This window comes from Chiroxiphia lanceolata, chromosome Z, assembly GCF_009829145.1.
Source record: "Chiroxiphia lanceolata isolate bChiLan1 chromosome Z, bChiLan1.pri, whole genome shotgun sequence".
Classification (NCBI taxonomy): Eukaryota; Metazoa; Chordata; class Aves; order Passeriformes; family Pipridae; genus Chiroxiphia; species Chiroxiphia lanceolata.
Window position 1 is genome coordinate 73,939,851 of NC_045671.1, and position 12,265 is coordinate 73,952,115.

The 12,265-nt window shown below is 40.2% G+C and overlaps 1 protein-coding gene across 1 annotated transcript in view; it reads right to left on the reverse strand.

Moving 5' to 3' along the window:
- Nucleotides 1-12,265, reverse strand: part of LRRC2 (leucine rich repeat containing 2) — a 61,511-nt gene that overhangs the window by 11,408 nt on the left and 37,838 nt on the right. The window lies entirely within an intron of this gene.

Here is a 12,265-nt window from a genome sequence, read left to right on the forward strand (position 1 = left end):
CAGCTTCAAATCTCCAAAACTTGTACATTAAGGACACACATTAGAAGGGAAAACTAGGCTCCCCCAAAAGTAAATTACACATTTCTTATCAATTTAAATAGATCCACTTTGGGAATATACTCATCGTACATTTTAATTAAAACCATTAGAAGAGGAAGAACAGCAATGTTGGTAGCAATGGGCATTAACTGACCTCTCCGGAATGTTTGGAGACAAACTGTCCTTGAATCTATCAAAAGACCCTTTTAAGATATATTCTGTATTCCTTCACCATGAGATGACCAAAATTACTCACTTTCACAACAGAATATAGACAGAGCCCAAAACCGCTTTTCATTTCTGCTCCAAAATGCATACAATTGAAGAGATGCTATTCAGATTGTCATCTTAATTATCACTTAAACGTATACAACAATTCTGGTTTGCCATGACAATACATTGTAGCCTGTGAAGTTACCTTTCTGATTTAAAAAAAACAGAGTATGTTCATTTAAGCTTGTTCTGAAACCCAGAATAAATCACTGTTTTCCAAGATGTGGCATGGGAAAAACACCCAAAAGATAAAGACGTTTATTCTGTAGCAACTTAAAAAGATATTATAAACAGAGATGACAGCTAAAGTAAAGAATCATAACATACTGACTCTTGGTTTTGTTTTACATTGATGAAATAGTAACCATTCACTTGAAAGGAAAAAATTATCAAGTGTGTTTGAAGAGTTAATATCAGCAGAAGAGGACCAGGTAACAACGTAAGATTGACAGAGGCAAAAAAAATAATCAGAAAAAATGTGCGAGAAAAACATTCAAATAAAATTAAGAATGTGGTTCTCTGGCTAAAATAACACCATTTTAATGATTGATGATGGAATTATTTCACCACATGTATATAGAGGCTGACAACAATCTATATTCTACATCAGATTGAAGAGAGACAGCCTGACAAATTTGGAAACAAGATTTTCATGAAATGCCAGCCAGAAATCAGCTTGCTTGTAAATAAGGTGGAAGACAAAACATTACAGGGAAAAAAAAAGACATTTTGTCTTCAGCAGCAGGGGTCATAAGGTTTGTGATGAGCTGCCTTTATGATACCAGGAATAAGCACCTCCGTGGTTGTTTTTGGTCTGCAAACAGAAATGGTAGAAATTCTTTTTGTCTTGGTACAGAGTAACTTCTTCACCAGATTCTTGCCTGTTGTGGGGCTGTGCACTAGAGGAGTTTGACAAATACTACTAGTTGTCTACCAGCAGGAGAACTCTGCAACTTGGAGCTGGATTTGCCTTTTGTTGAAGCAGGAGTTTCATAAAGAAAATTCCTCAGATTCGGGAAATTCGAAGTGGAGATAAGACTGCTTTGCACACTGTCACATCTCTGGTCTGGAATTAGACCTTATCTAGTAGAGAAAACTGTTGGAAAATTTCCATCTCTTCCCAAATGATTCTCCCTGTATTGTAACAGTATTTCTAGGAAGTTTTATGTCTTGCTTTGACACAAATGTGAAAAAAAATTGGAAATAAAACTAATATTAGTAAAATAATCAGATATACCAGGCGTCTTTTCCTGACTTGGACAAGAAAGCTGAGGAATGGCACAAGTAGACCTCTAGTAGTAGACCTTCTAAGAAGTTGTTGGTGCAATTAAGAGCATGAGGCTGTGAATTCTTACAGTTTTTGGTGTTTCATTGCTATTTTGCACTACTCCATCCAGCCTGTGACCAAATAACCTCAGAGCATCCAAGTAATTTAAGCTATTAAATTATTGCTGGTCTTCTTGTGTCTGCTGATAAAAGTATAACTGAATACTTATTCACATGCACACTTAAGAAAGCTTGCAATGCAGTTGGGCTTTCAAGATGGATTTTAAAGGAAGAATTCCCCTACTACAAAATTTATGGAGATCTAGTACAGACTCTGGACACATTGGAGCCCTCCAGTAATCCCACCCAGCAGTGTGGCCTTTGGTGCTCCCCCACAGGTGAAAACATAGCAAGCTTACAGACCTCATCTGCTTTTTACTGGAAGGCCCTCAAATTTTCCTCTTCTTGGGTTTTTTGTTTTGTTGGTTGTTTTTTTTAACCACTGCATGCTGATGAAGCACTTGCTGAAATTGTCTTTTTAAAAGAACAAAAAGTAATGCCTGCACAGAATATGTCTGCCAGGCTCTTGTATTTCTGGGAAGCTTCTAGGTCTAAATTATGTCAGGAGTTCTTCCATCAGAAGAGGTAGGCACAAATTCCCACAATGCTCCTTGGGATGCTAAATATTGTCCTGTGGCTCTTAAACAACAAGAAAAAGATGTCTAACAAAACCAGTCATATGGACTGTCCCAGAGTAGTTGCTCAGAAGATAAATTGTGTAGAATCAGGCTTCATGGTGCTGAAACAGTGTAAGATCAGACACTTTTACTTCTATGCCTTATATATCAAAATAAGTAGGTTACAAATAGCTGTTTTACTACTCAATACCCTTCAGATTGAGTCCAAGAAACTTATCTTTGCTTAGCTTCATATTTCTCCTGGAGAAATATAATGCCACAGTAATTTTTAATAGTAAACAACAAAAAACTTCCACATATTTGTGTATATCATGTGCAATGTCAGATAACATTTTCTGTGACCGTGACATTTTACAAATAACTGTGTAACACTTTGAGCACATAAAAATATTAATATGGCAAAGGAACTATGATTGCTGAACAAAAACAGAGGAGTAACATTTATTATTAATAGCACATATCTAAAACTGTGAAGATTTTCACAACTGCAAATAAAGTCTAATATGGAGAAGTACAAGTTAATGCAAGAACAGTCAACCATACCACATTTCTTAAACTGACAGAAACCAGGAAAAAGATGGAAAGATGAAAAAAATTAACTCCATGAAAGTCTTGTGTTCAGTATGCACCACATTAAGAGAACTCTGCTGTGGAGTTTCAATACCATCAATAGTCAACACAAGCAAATGGGAGAAAGTGAACAGAAATACAGCTGCAGGAAATCATCTACTAAGGTAAAAAAATATGGCACTGGCCACATATCCCAAACATCCACACTGCACATGTAAACTGATGCATGGAGTGTCAAACTTTGAGTCACAGAATTTAGCAGACCTCAGAGTAGTCCAGAAAGCAACGGTATGATGTGGCTGGAGTAATGCAGGTGATGGGGAATCCAATAAAACATATTCCAGTTAAAAATGGATAGGAAGAAAAAAAAGACCAGGATCAATTTTGCAAAGTGAAAGATAAGGGGAAGTCTGGAAATCTTATTCTTGCAAAGCTGTGTTTACACCATAAGCCATGAAGTTACTTTAACCTTTCCACAACCTTTGTCAATTTTTTCTTTTATTGTTGTGCATTATATAATTACACATCTCCTTCTAAACTCCATCAGCAGTAAACAGCTCTATGACAAGTCATAACAGTAGAGAATTAGATGCCTTCACAGCAGCTGCAGAAATATCTCTTTCTTTATCATTTGTTCTGAGTTTTCCAGGCATTCATTTCTTAACCTGAAATTCATCTTTCCATTCTGTCATTGTCCGTTGCTCATACCTGAATCTTGTGTACTGTTATGAGTTCCCTTGAGAAAAACTGTCAAGTATGGTGTTTTATATGTAGTGTACAATTGTTTTATTTAGTAACTTTATGGTAAATCACGTATAACCAACTATTTGTTTGCTTTTTTGGACCACTGGTGCAACTTGCGTTGAAGCCTGAAAGAATGACAGAGGTCCAGGTCTGTGAGCTGGATCTCTTCAATAAGAAAAGCAGGAACCACTGGGACATAACTTCCTTTGAATTCCCTTGCATCCTCAACATCAATTCCACTTAACATTGGGCATAATTCTATGCTCTTTTGTCCACTGTCAGTAAGGCAGAGAACTTACCTGGTTTTAATTTGAGACAAAAAAATGGGATGATGTCTACTTTCAACTGGTTGGACTGACTCTTGTCTTTATGTCTTTCCCACTGATCAGTGATGATGAATAAAAATCACAGTCAGACTCACGAAGTGTTTTTTACAGCTGTGAAGTTGAACAATCATGTACCTACATGTAATTATGTAAATACTCATAGGAATATGTTCAGCAATAAATAAAATGCATGAAGTTCAGTTATTTACTCTCCAACTTGATTCTTCTTATAGAATAAACAGTACTTATTGTCTGCACTTACAAATAACATGCTTTTCTCTCCATTCACCTACAAACCCCTTTTGACACTCAATGCACATTGGTACCACAGACATTTTTCTGCAAGATAAAAGAGGCAAATGTGATAGTGATATGTATTTGTTCTCATCTCTGCTTCTATCCAGTAGTTACATAAAATCTGCCTCAGATTATCTTGCTGATGTATAGAGGATATACAAACAGAATGTTGAAAGCCAAAGAGATTTCAAACTGTTTTGAGAGAAAGCAGGGCTGGAGCAGTACCAAATGCTCTTTGCTACCACTGAATTCTTTTACACAATTCTTTTTTTGTAACAACACAGCCCTGTTGGAGTGTTCACAATATGCCACTTTGGCCACCGTTAAGTCTTCCCTTATGCTGTAAAACTACTTCCCTGTCATTTCCTATTATAAAAAAAAAATTCAGACTGTGAAAGGTGATGTTTCTTTTATTGAAGTCATGTGAAAGGTAAATGAAAGGTCACTGGCACCACAGAACAGAGGTAGCATGGGTCAGATCTTCAGTGAAGTGGACTGTTATTATTAGCTGCTGACTTGTTCTGATAATGAAGCAGTTTTGAAATGATGCTATATTGATTCGTAAGCTTTGGAAGCACAGTGTCAAAAGCAGGATCGACTGACACACTTTCCTCTCCCTAGCTGCATAATTCTGCTTCCCAACAGAGATCCATATCCTTCTTTAGCCCCTTGTCTATTAAAACCTTTACGGGAGCTCCTCTGACAGCGAGGCCTCTATGAGTCTCCTCTGACATCCAACACCTTTGCACCTGTTCTCTTGGGTTTCACACCCCGCCTGCTAATGCCTGATGTTACATCTCGTGCCAGTCCCATGAAGCAGCTGTTGCTGTGCATGGATTGACGCTTTGGCTGGCGGCATCAGAAAGCAACTCGTCATGAGTGTTAAACGTATTCAAAGACAGTGTAAGCCCTGAGCGAAGAAGGGCAAGGTGAAATCCTGTCTAATGGAGATGAAACCATGCCAAGCAATTGGAAAGCCATTTCTGAGGCTGAAAAATGTATGCACAGAAATGTCGGTCCAACTAAAGTCAGCTGGACTTTTCCCGGTGATTTGACAGGAAGCTGAACAGGAGCCAGAGTGTGCCCAGGGGGACAAGAAGGCCAATGGATCCTGGCCTGGATCAGGAACAGTGTGGCCAACAGGTCCAAGGAAGCGATTCTTGCCCTGGACTCAGTACTGGTGAGGCCACCCCTGGAGTGCTGTGTCCAGTTCTGGGCCCTCAGCTCAGGAAGGACATTGAGGGGCTGGAGCAGGTCCAGAGGAGAGCAACGAGGCTGGGGAAGGGACTGGAGCACAAGTGCTGTGAGGAGAGGCTGAGGGAGCTGGGGCTGTTCAGCCTGGAGAAGAGGAGGCTCAGGGGAGACCTCCTCACTCTGCAACTCCCTGACGGGAGGGGGGAGCCAGGGGGGGTTGGTCTCTTTTCCCAGGCAACTCTCAGCAAGACAAGAGGGCTCAGTCTTCAGCTGTGCCAGGGGAGGTTTAGGTTGGATATTAGGAAGAATTTCTTTCCAGAGAGGGTGCTCAGCCATTGGAATGGGCTGCCCAGGGAAGTGGGGAATTCTCCATCCCTGAACGTTTTTAAGCTGAGACTGGATGTGGCATCAGTGCCATGGGCTGGGAACCACAGTGGGGTTGGATCAAGGGTGGGACTTGATGATCTCAGAGGTCCCTTCCAACCCAGCTGATTCTGTGATTCTATGAAAGTAAAAATTTTCACCAGATGTTGGCTTAATACTGTTGGATTCCCAATACCAAGTTAAGTCCTTTAATACACCACTCCTCTCTGCTTTGGGGTCCTGAAAAATGCCCACAAATAAAACTCCCATTTTAACAAATCTGATACATGAATCCTTTGAAACTTACAAAAAAAAATGTTACAGAAGTAAAGATTTTTACAGGTTCTTTATGGCCCCATTGAATATGACAGGGAGTAGCTAAGGGTGATTTCTTCCAGTGCCTGACTGGACAGTGAAACCCTTGGGAAATTAATGTCATACAAAAATTTACATCCCCCTGATTGTATCTTTCATTTTATAATTGTCACACACACTAAAAAAAAAAACCAAATGGTAAGGAAAGAAAGAGGTTTGGAAGTTTACAGATTTGAAGAATTAATGTGCTGGTAAAACAACCTGATATTTTGCATTCGTATTGAGACTGCTGGTGTCCTGCCTACCAGGTAATGGCTTTGGGAGGTCTTGGTCATGGATCACAAAGACAAGAAGTTACCCGAAAATGCCCAATGCACAGAGCCTGTGCCTCTGTTCTTCCTGCTGAATGCTTTGCTTTGATGAATAGAATCGGACAGACAAACAAAAACAGAGCAAAAGAGACTGGAAATTTTCCAGCTGTTAAACCTCAGGTTTCAAATATCTGTTGAAATTGTATATAATGTCTAAAAAGTTATTCATGTCTGTTCTGGATACTGCTGTGTTTGAAAACCAAACGAGACTAACATTAATGCTTAATGAATCTCTAATCACATCAGCTTTTTTTTAAGGATCACACCTGCTAGCAGATTTAAGAGACAACTATTTATAATCATATATTTCAGGTAAACAAAGCAGCGAAATAGCAGCATCCATAAACTCCTGTGACCCTAGAAAGCCTTTCCAGAGAAGATGCATTCCTGGACCTGTTGGTCTTCAATGCAAGAAAACTAATTGGTGACATAAAGGTTAGAGGCAGCCTGGTCTGCAGCCATCAAACTGGAGTTCACAACCCTGAGGGATAAGGATCAGCTGAAGGGTAAAGTCAGGATCCTGAAATTTAGGAAAGTAAATTTTCAGCTTTTCAAGGAATTATTGAAGACAAAGGAATTGTCCTTGGGGTCAGCTTCCTATTAAGGTCTTCAAGGGACTTGTCCTTGAGCTGGCAGATCTTTAGGGATACCTTCTGTAGAGCACAAGAGCTCTGCATGCCCAGGTGTCAGTGATCAGACAAGGAAGGTAAGAGATGAGCATGACTGAGTAAAGAACTGCTGTCAATCTAAAGGGAAAGAACCATATGCGCAGGCAGTGGAAGCAAGGGGTAACCGGGGAAGAGTGTAGGAACACAGTCCAGCTGTATAGGGGTAAGGTGAGGAAGGACAGGGTGAAGCTGGAGCGGAAATTTGCAAGGGATGCAAAGAAAAACAAGAAGGGCTTCTACAGGTATGTCAACCAGAAAAGGAAGGTTGAAGAAAGTGTGTGCCCCACTGATGAGCAAGGCTGGCAAACTGATAACAACGGATGAGAAGAAGATGAATTACTTAACAAATTTTTTACCTCAGTCTTCAACTCTCTTCCCACACCTCTCAAGTGAATGGAACTGAAGGCAGGGACTGGAGGAACAAAGTCCCTCCCACTTGGAGTAAAGATCCGGTTCATGACAACCTGAAGCACCCAAAAATAGGTACCTCTGTGGGACCTGAGAGATACACCTCAGAGTCCTGAGGAACTGGCTGATGCAGGCCCCAGGACACTCCCCAGGATGTTCAGAAAGTCCTGGCAGTCAGGTGAAGTCCCAGGTGACAGGAAGAAGGGAAATATTGCACTGACTTTTAAAGAAGGTGGAAAGGAGGACCCTGGGATTTGCTGAGCTCTCAGCCTCACCTCTGTGCCTGGGAATAGCACGGAACAGATCCTTCTAGAAGCTGTGCTGAGGCACAGCCCTCCCAGAGAGGGGATTTGAGAGAGCCAGCACGGCTTCACCCGGTCCTGCCTGACACCTCAGTGTCCTTCTACACTGAGGTGATGTAGCAGTGACCCTGGGAAGGGCTGCACATCTCATCTCTCTGGACTTCTCTCAGGCCTTGGACGTGTTCCACCACATCACCCTTCTGGCTGAAGTGGAGGGAAGTGGAATGGATGGCTGGAGTGTTCAGTGGATGAGGAATTGGCTGGATGGTCTCATTCAGAGTGTCCTGCCCAACAACTGAGTGTCTGAATGGACAGCAGGGAGCAGTGGTGTCCCCCAGGGCTCCATCCTAGGACCAGCATTATCCAATGTCTTCTTCATCCCTGATGCAGACAGTAGGATGGAGTGCATGCTCAAGCAGGCTGCAGGTGACTCCTGCCTGAGGGATGCAGTGCCATCCAGAGAAACCTGGACAAGCTGGAGAACTTGGCCCATGTGACTCTCTACCAGATTTAACAAGCCCAAGTGCAGGGAGCTGTGGCTGGGACTGGGACATTCCCGGGTATCAGTGCAGCCTGGAGGATGGAGGGGTTGGGAGCAGCCCTGCCGAGAAGGACTTGGGGTTGCTGGTTCATGAGAGGCTGGACATGAGCAGACCAGTCTTAAACTGGCCTGCATCAAAAGCACCATGTCCAGCAGGCTGAGGGAGAAGTCTCTCCCCTTCTACTGTGGTGAGATCCCAGTTGGAGTACTGAGTTCAGCTCTGGAGTCCTCAGCACAGGAAAGACATGGACCTGTTGGAGCAGGTTCAGAAGAGAGCCACAAAAATTACCAGAATAATGGAACAACTTTCCTATGAGGACAGGTTGAAAGAGTCAGGTTGTTTAACTTGGAGAAAAGAAGATTCCCGGAGAGGTCTCACTGTGGCCTTTCAGTACTTACATTTGGCTTAAAATAAAGACAGAGACACTTTGTGGTACAGCCTGTTGTGATGGCACAAGGAACAATGTTTTTAAACTAAAAGAGGTTATATTCAGTCTGCTATAAGGAAGACATTTTTTATAATGGGGGTGGTGAAACACTGGCCAGAGAGGTGGTGGATTCCCTATCCCTGAAAACATTCAAGGTCAGATTGCACAGGGCTCTGAATAACCCGATGTAGTTGAAGATGTCCCTGCCCATGGTGCATGGGTTGGACTATATGGTCTTTACAGATCCTTTCCAACACAAACTATTCTATGATTCTATGATTTTGAAAGGTCCTCAAGTCTATACTTGCTTATCTCAGGACTTAGCTGAAACTTTCTGTGCATCAGAAATACGACACAAGATTTAATTTGATCTTTTGGAAATCGTGTGCACTAAAATAGCCAGAAAGCACAACCTTCTCATTTCTCTGAGCTTCAAAGATCAGTTTAGATAGGATTGACATGAAAATGTAAGTATACATACATATACACTTTGATTGACAAAGTATTCATATGCTGTAACAGTCTCTGATTCCTTCCCTTCGCACTACCCAGACCTCACAAATGATACAGAAAACATTCAGATCACTCACTGGGACTGCTCAGATGTGGTACTGAACACTGTTCAAAGCAGAATAACTTTGAAAAAAATCCCTTTTAATTTATTTTCTGTATCAGAACCTCTCCCGTAAGCATTTCTCTCTTGTTGCTGGTAGCGTGGAATGGCTTGTCTGTCCTGTGGCTGACAGCGTGTGCTGCACCAGATGGAACAGAGGGAAGAAATGAAAACTTCTTCATCTTCCCTCTCTTCTCATCCAAGTTCCTTTGGGTGACATCTATAGATACTCTTGGCTGCAGCAACATTATTGGTAGAAAAACAAAACCACAGCAAAACTGACTCTTTGAAATATTCTGCACAGGAAAATTTAATTGGGTGATTCGGTAAATAAGCATAGAAAGTAATACTTTCTAAAGAAAGCACACCTAAAAGTAAGGTCAGAGCAGTTTTTCTACATCCTTGTATGAGAAAATACATTATTTATAATACAGCTTTTATTCCTGGAAAAACAAATTTATTGCACAGCATGCATGAAAATATTAACAGGAACCCTGACCAACAGCTAAAATACAAATACTAATTCTTAAATTCACACACAAAACATACAAGAAATTTGCAAATGAATTCATCCATCAATCCCCTTCTCTCTCTGCAGCTACTGATACGTGGTATCCAGTAAAATCACACTGTGCTAGGAGATGGACTGGATAACACGCAAGGCATGCCTCTCATGAGCATCTTAGCCAGAAGAACAAGTGCATGTCCATCTAAGAAGAATTTTACGAGCCATGTGTCATATCAGGGAGGATTGTGCCATAAGTTTCTCTACTAAACCTGGTTACTGAGGCTGAGAAGTATCTGTTAGAAACTGGCTGTACAAATGTAACATCATGTAGGTCGACTCTTCTAACATTTACATTTTATCTCAATTTATATTTTCCTTCAGGTCCAGATCAAGATGTTATTAATTTACAAATATGGCTAATACAGATTTGAATTCAACTATAAACTTTTTCTGTTGAAGGACTTATTTCAACTAACACTAATCAAATATTGATGTTAACTGTAACTCTTTAACGTCTAAAAATGTTAGACATCCAACAGTAGAAGAGAGAAAAATAAATTGAGAAGTAGACATTCAAGCAGATTGCTCTTCCATAGTGTGGAATGGTATGAAATTATAAGCCTTGAGGAAATAAAAGTTGAGAGTACACACCCTCATTTAACAGAGAATGAAGATTCTCAAGATTTAAGTTGTGCCAGAGCATCTCAATCAGAGCATACCTCAGCTTGAAATGGCTGCATTGAGAACCACAAAAAAAAATTGGTAGGTTAAAAAGACAGAAGTACAGTCAGTATACATGCTGGAAGCCTCCTTAACAACTGTAGTTACCTGAAAAGTAGTACAGGATAAAGGTGCTTAGCATCTTGTCTTTCCTGAAGTTTCTCTTATTTATAAAACAAATTCACAGACTTAACAGACATCATAACAGCCTATGAATTTCTTACGTGGCTGACTGAAAAACTTAGGATCAGAAGCAACTGATATGCCAGAAGAAATTTATATGCCTATATGGTAGCTGCCTTCACCATTAGGAATTTCAATTCTAAATGGGTATTTGATGACACTGCACGGATTTGTACAGTAGTTTACATTCACCCTCTACCATTTCCAAGTAGCAACTACAGTCTTGTGTGACATGATCTATGTCATTAAGATTTCTCCCCCTAAATTAGCTCATCATGTAATATTTTGTGTTTATATTTAAAAAAAAAAAAAAACAAAACCCAAACACATAAACCACCAGAATTCTTTTCCTAAGAAAGCAAAACACTGAATAATCAAATAAAATAAGGGTTTCAAGACTTCTCTGTTTTTTCCAACTATCATAAAGAAAATGGATAGAAAGGGGACAGGGAAACTGATTACTGAAGATGTAATTCAGTCTCAGAGCTCTGATGATCTCATAATCCTTTATGGATGCATCAAAAATCAAATTGTTGATGGAATTCAGACATGTTTTGAATTCCAGGTTTCTTGGTGGTTTCTCAGGACTCGGCCCTGGAAACACTTGCATGTACAGTTTAGGTTAACCTGCATGTTTGAATTCATTTTCATATATCTTTGAATTCATTTTCATATATGTTATCAGTGTCTGTCTGGCAGGTAGGTAAAAAAACAAGGCAAAATTAGACTTAAATAATTTCTGCTGGGCTGCAGTTTGCCTTTATTTCTTTTGAGTAAGTTTTACACTGGAGAATACTGATGTGGCTCTCATACACTTCCTAAATCTTCCCAGAAGAAACTTTTAAGGATCTGAAAGTCAAATAAAAATTTAACTTTGTGTACCGGCTGCAACTTCCCCTGCCTCCCTGCACTGCTCAAGAACGGCACAGGAATCCCTTGGGAGAAAGGGGATGAAAGACAATGTTTTAGTGTATTTGTTTCTCACTACTCAAATATATATTCACAAATATTGATCTTCCTGAAGTATAGTCCATTTTGCCTACAAAAGTAAATGGTAAACAATCTCACTGTGTTTTGTCTCAAACCATGAGTTTTCTGAACCTGTTTTTTCCCAATATCTGCAGAGGAGGGGCAAGCCCACCATTGTCTTTCTGTTTTGCCCCTTTATACAGCTCAGGCCAACTCAATATTTTAATATGTTTTAATTCATTAATATATTTAATATATTTTAATTCATTAAATAGTTACCTACCAATCACTACAGCCATTTGTCCATCTGAGATTCAAACACTAGACACCCTTTATGTTAGCAAGGCTACTGATGCAATTGTTCTGAATAGCATGAGCCACATGGAGTACACAAAGGCCAAACACTTTGCAGCACTTTAAATCATTTGATAAGTGTTCCTTTAATTGCGTGTTCAGCTGCCAAAGCTGC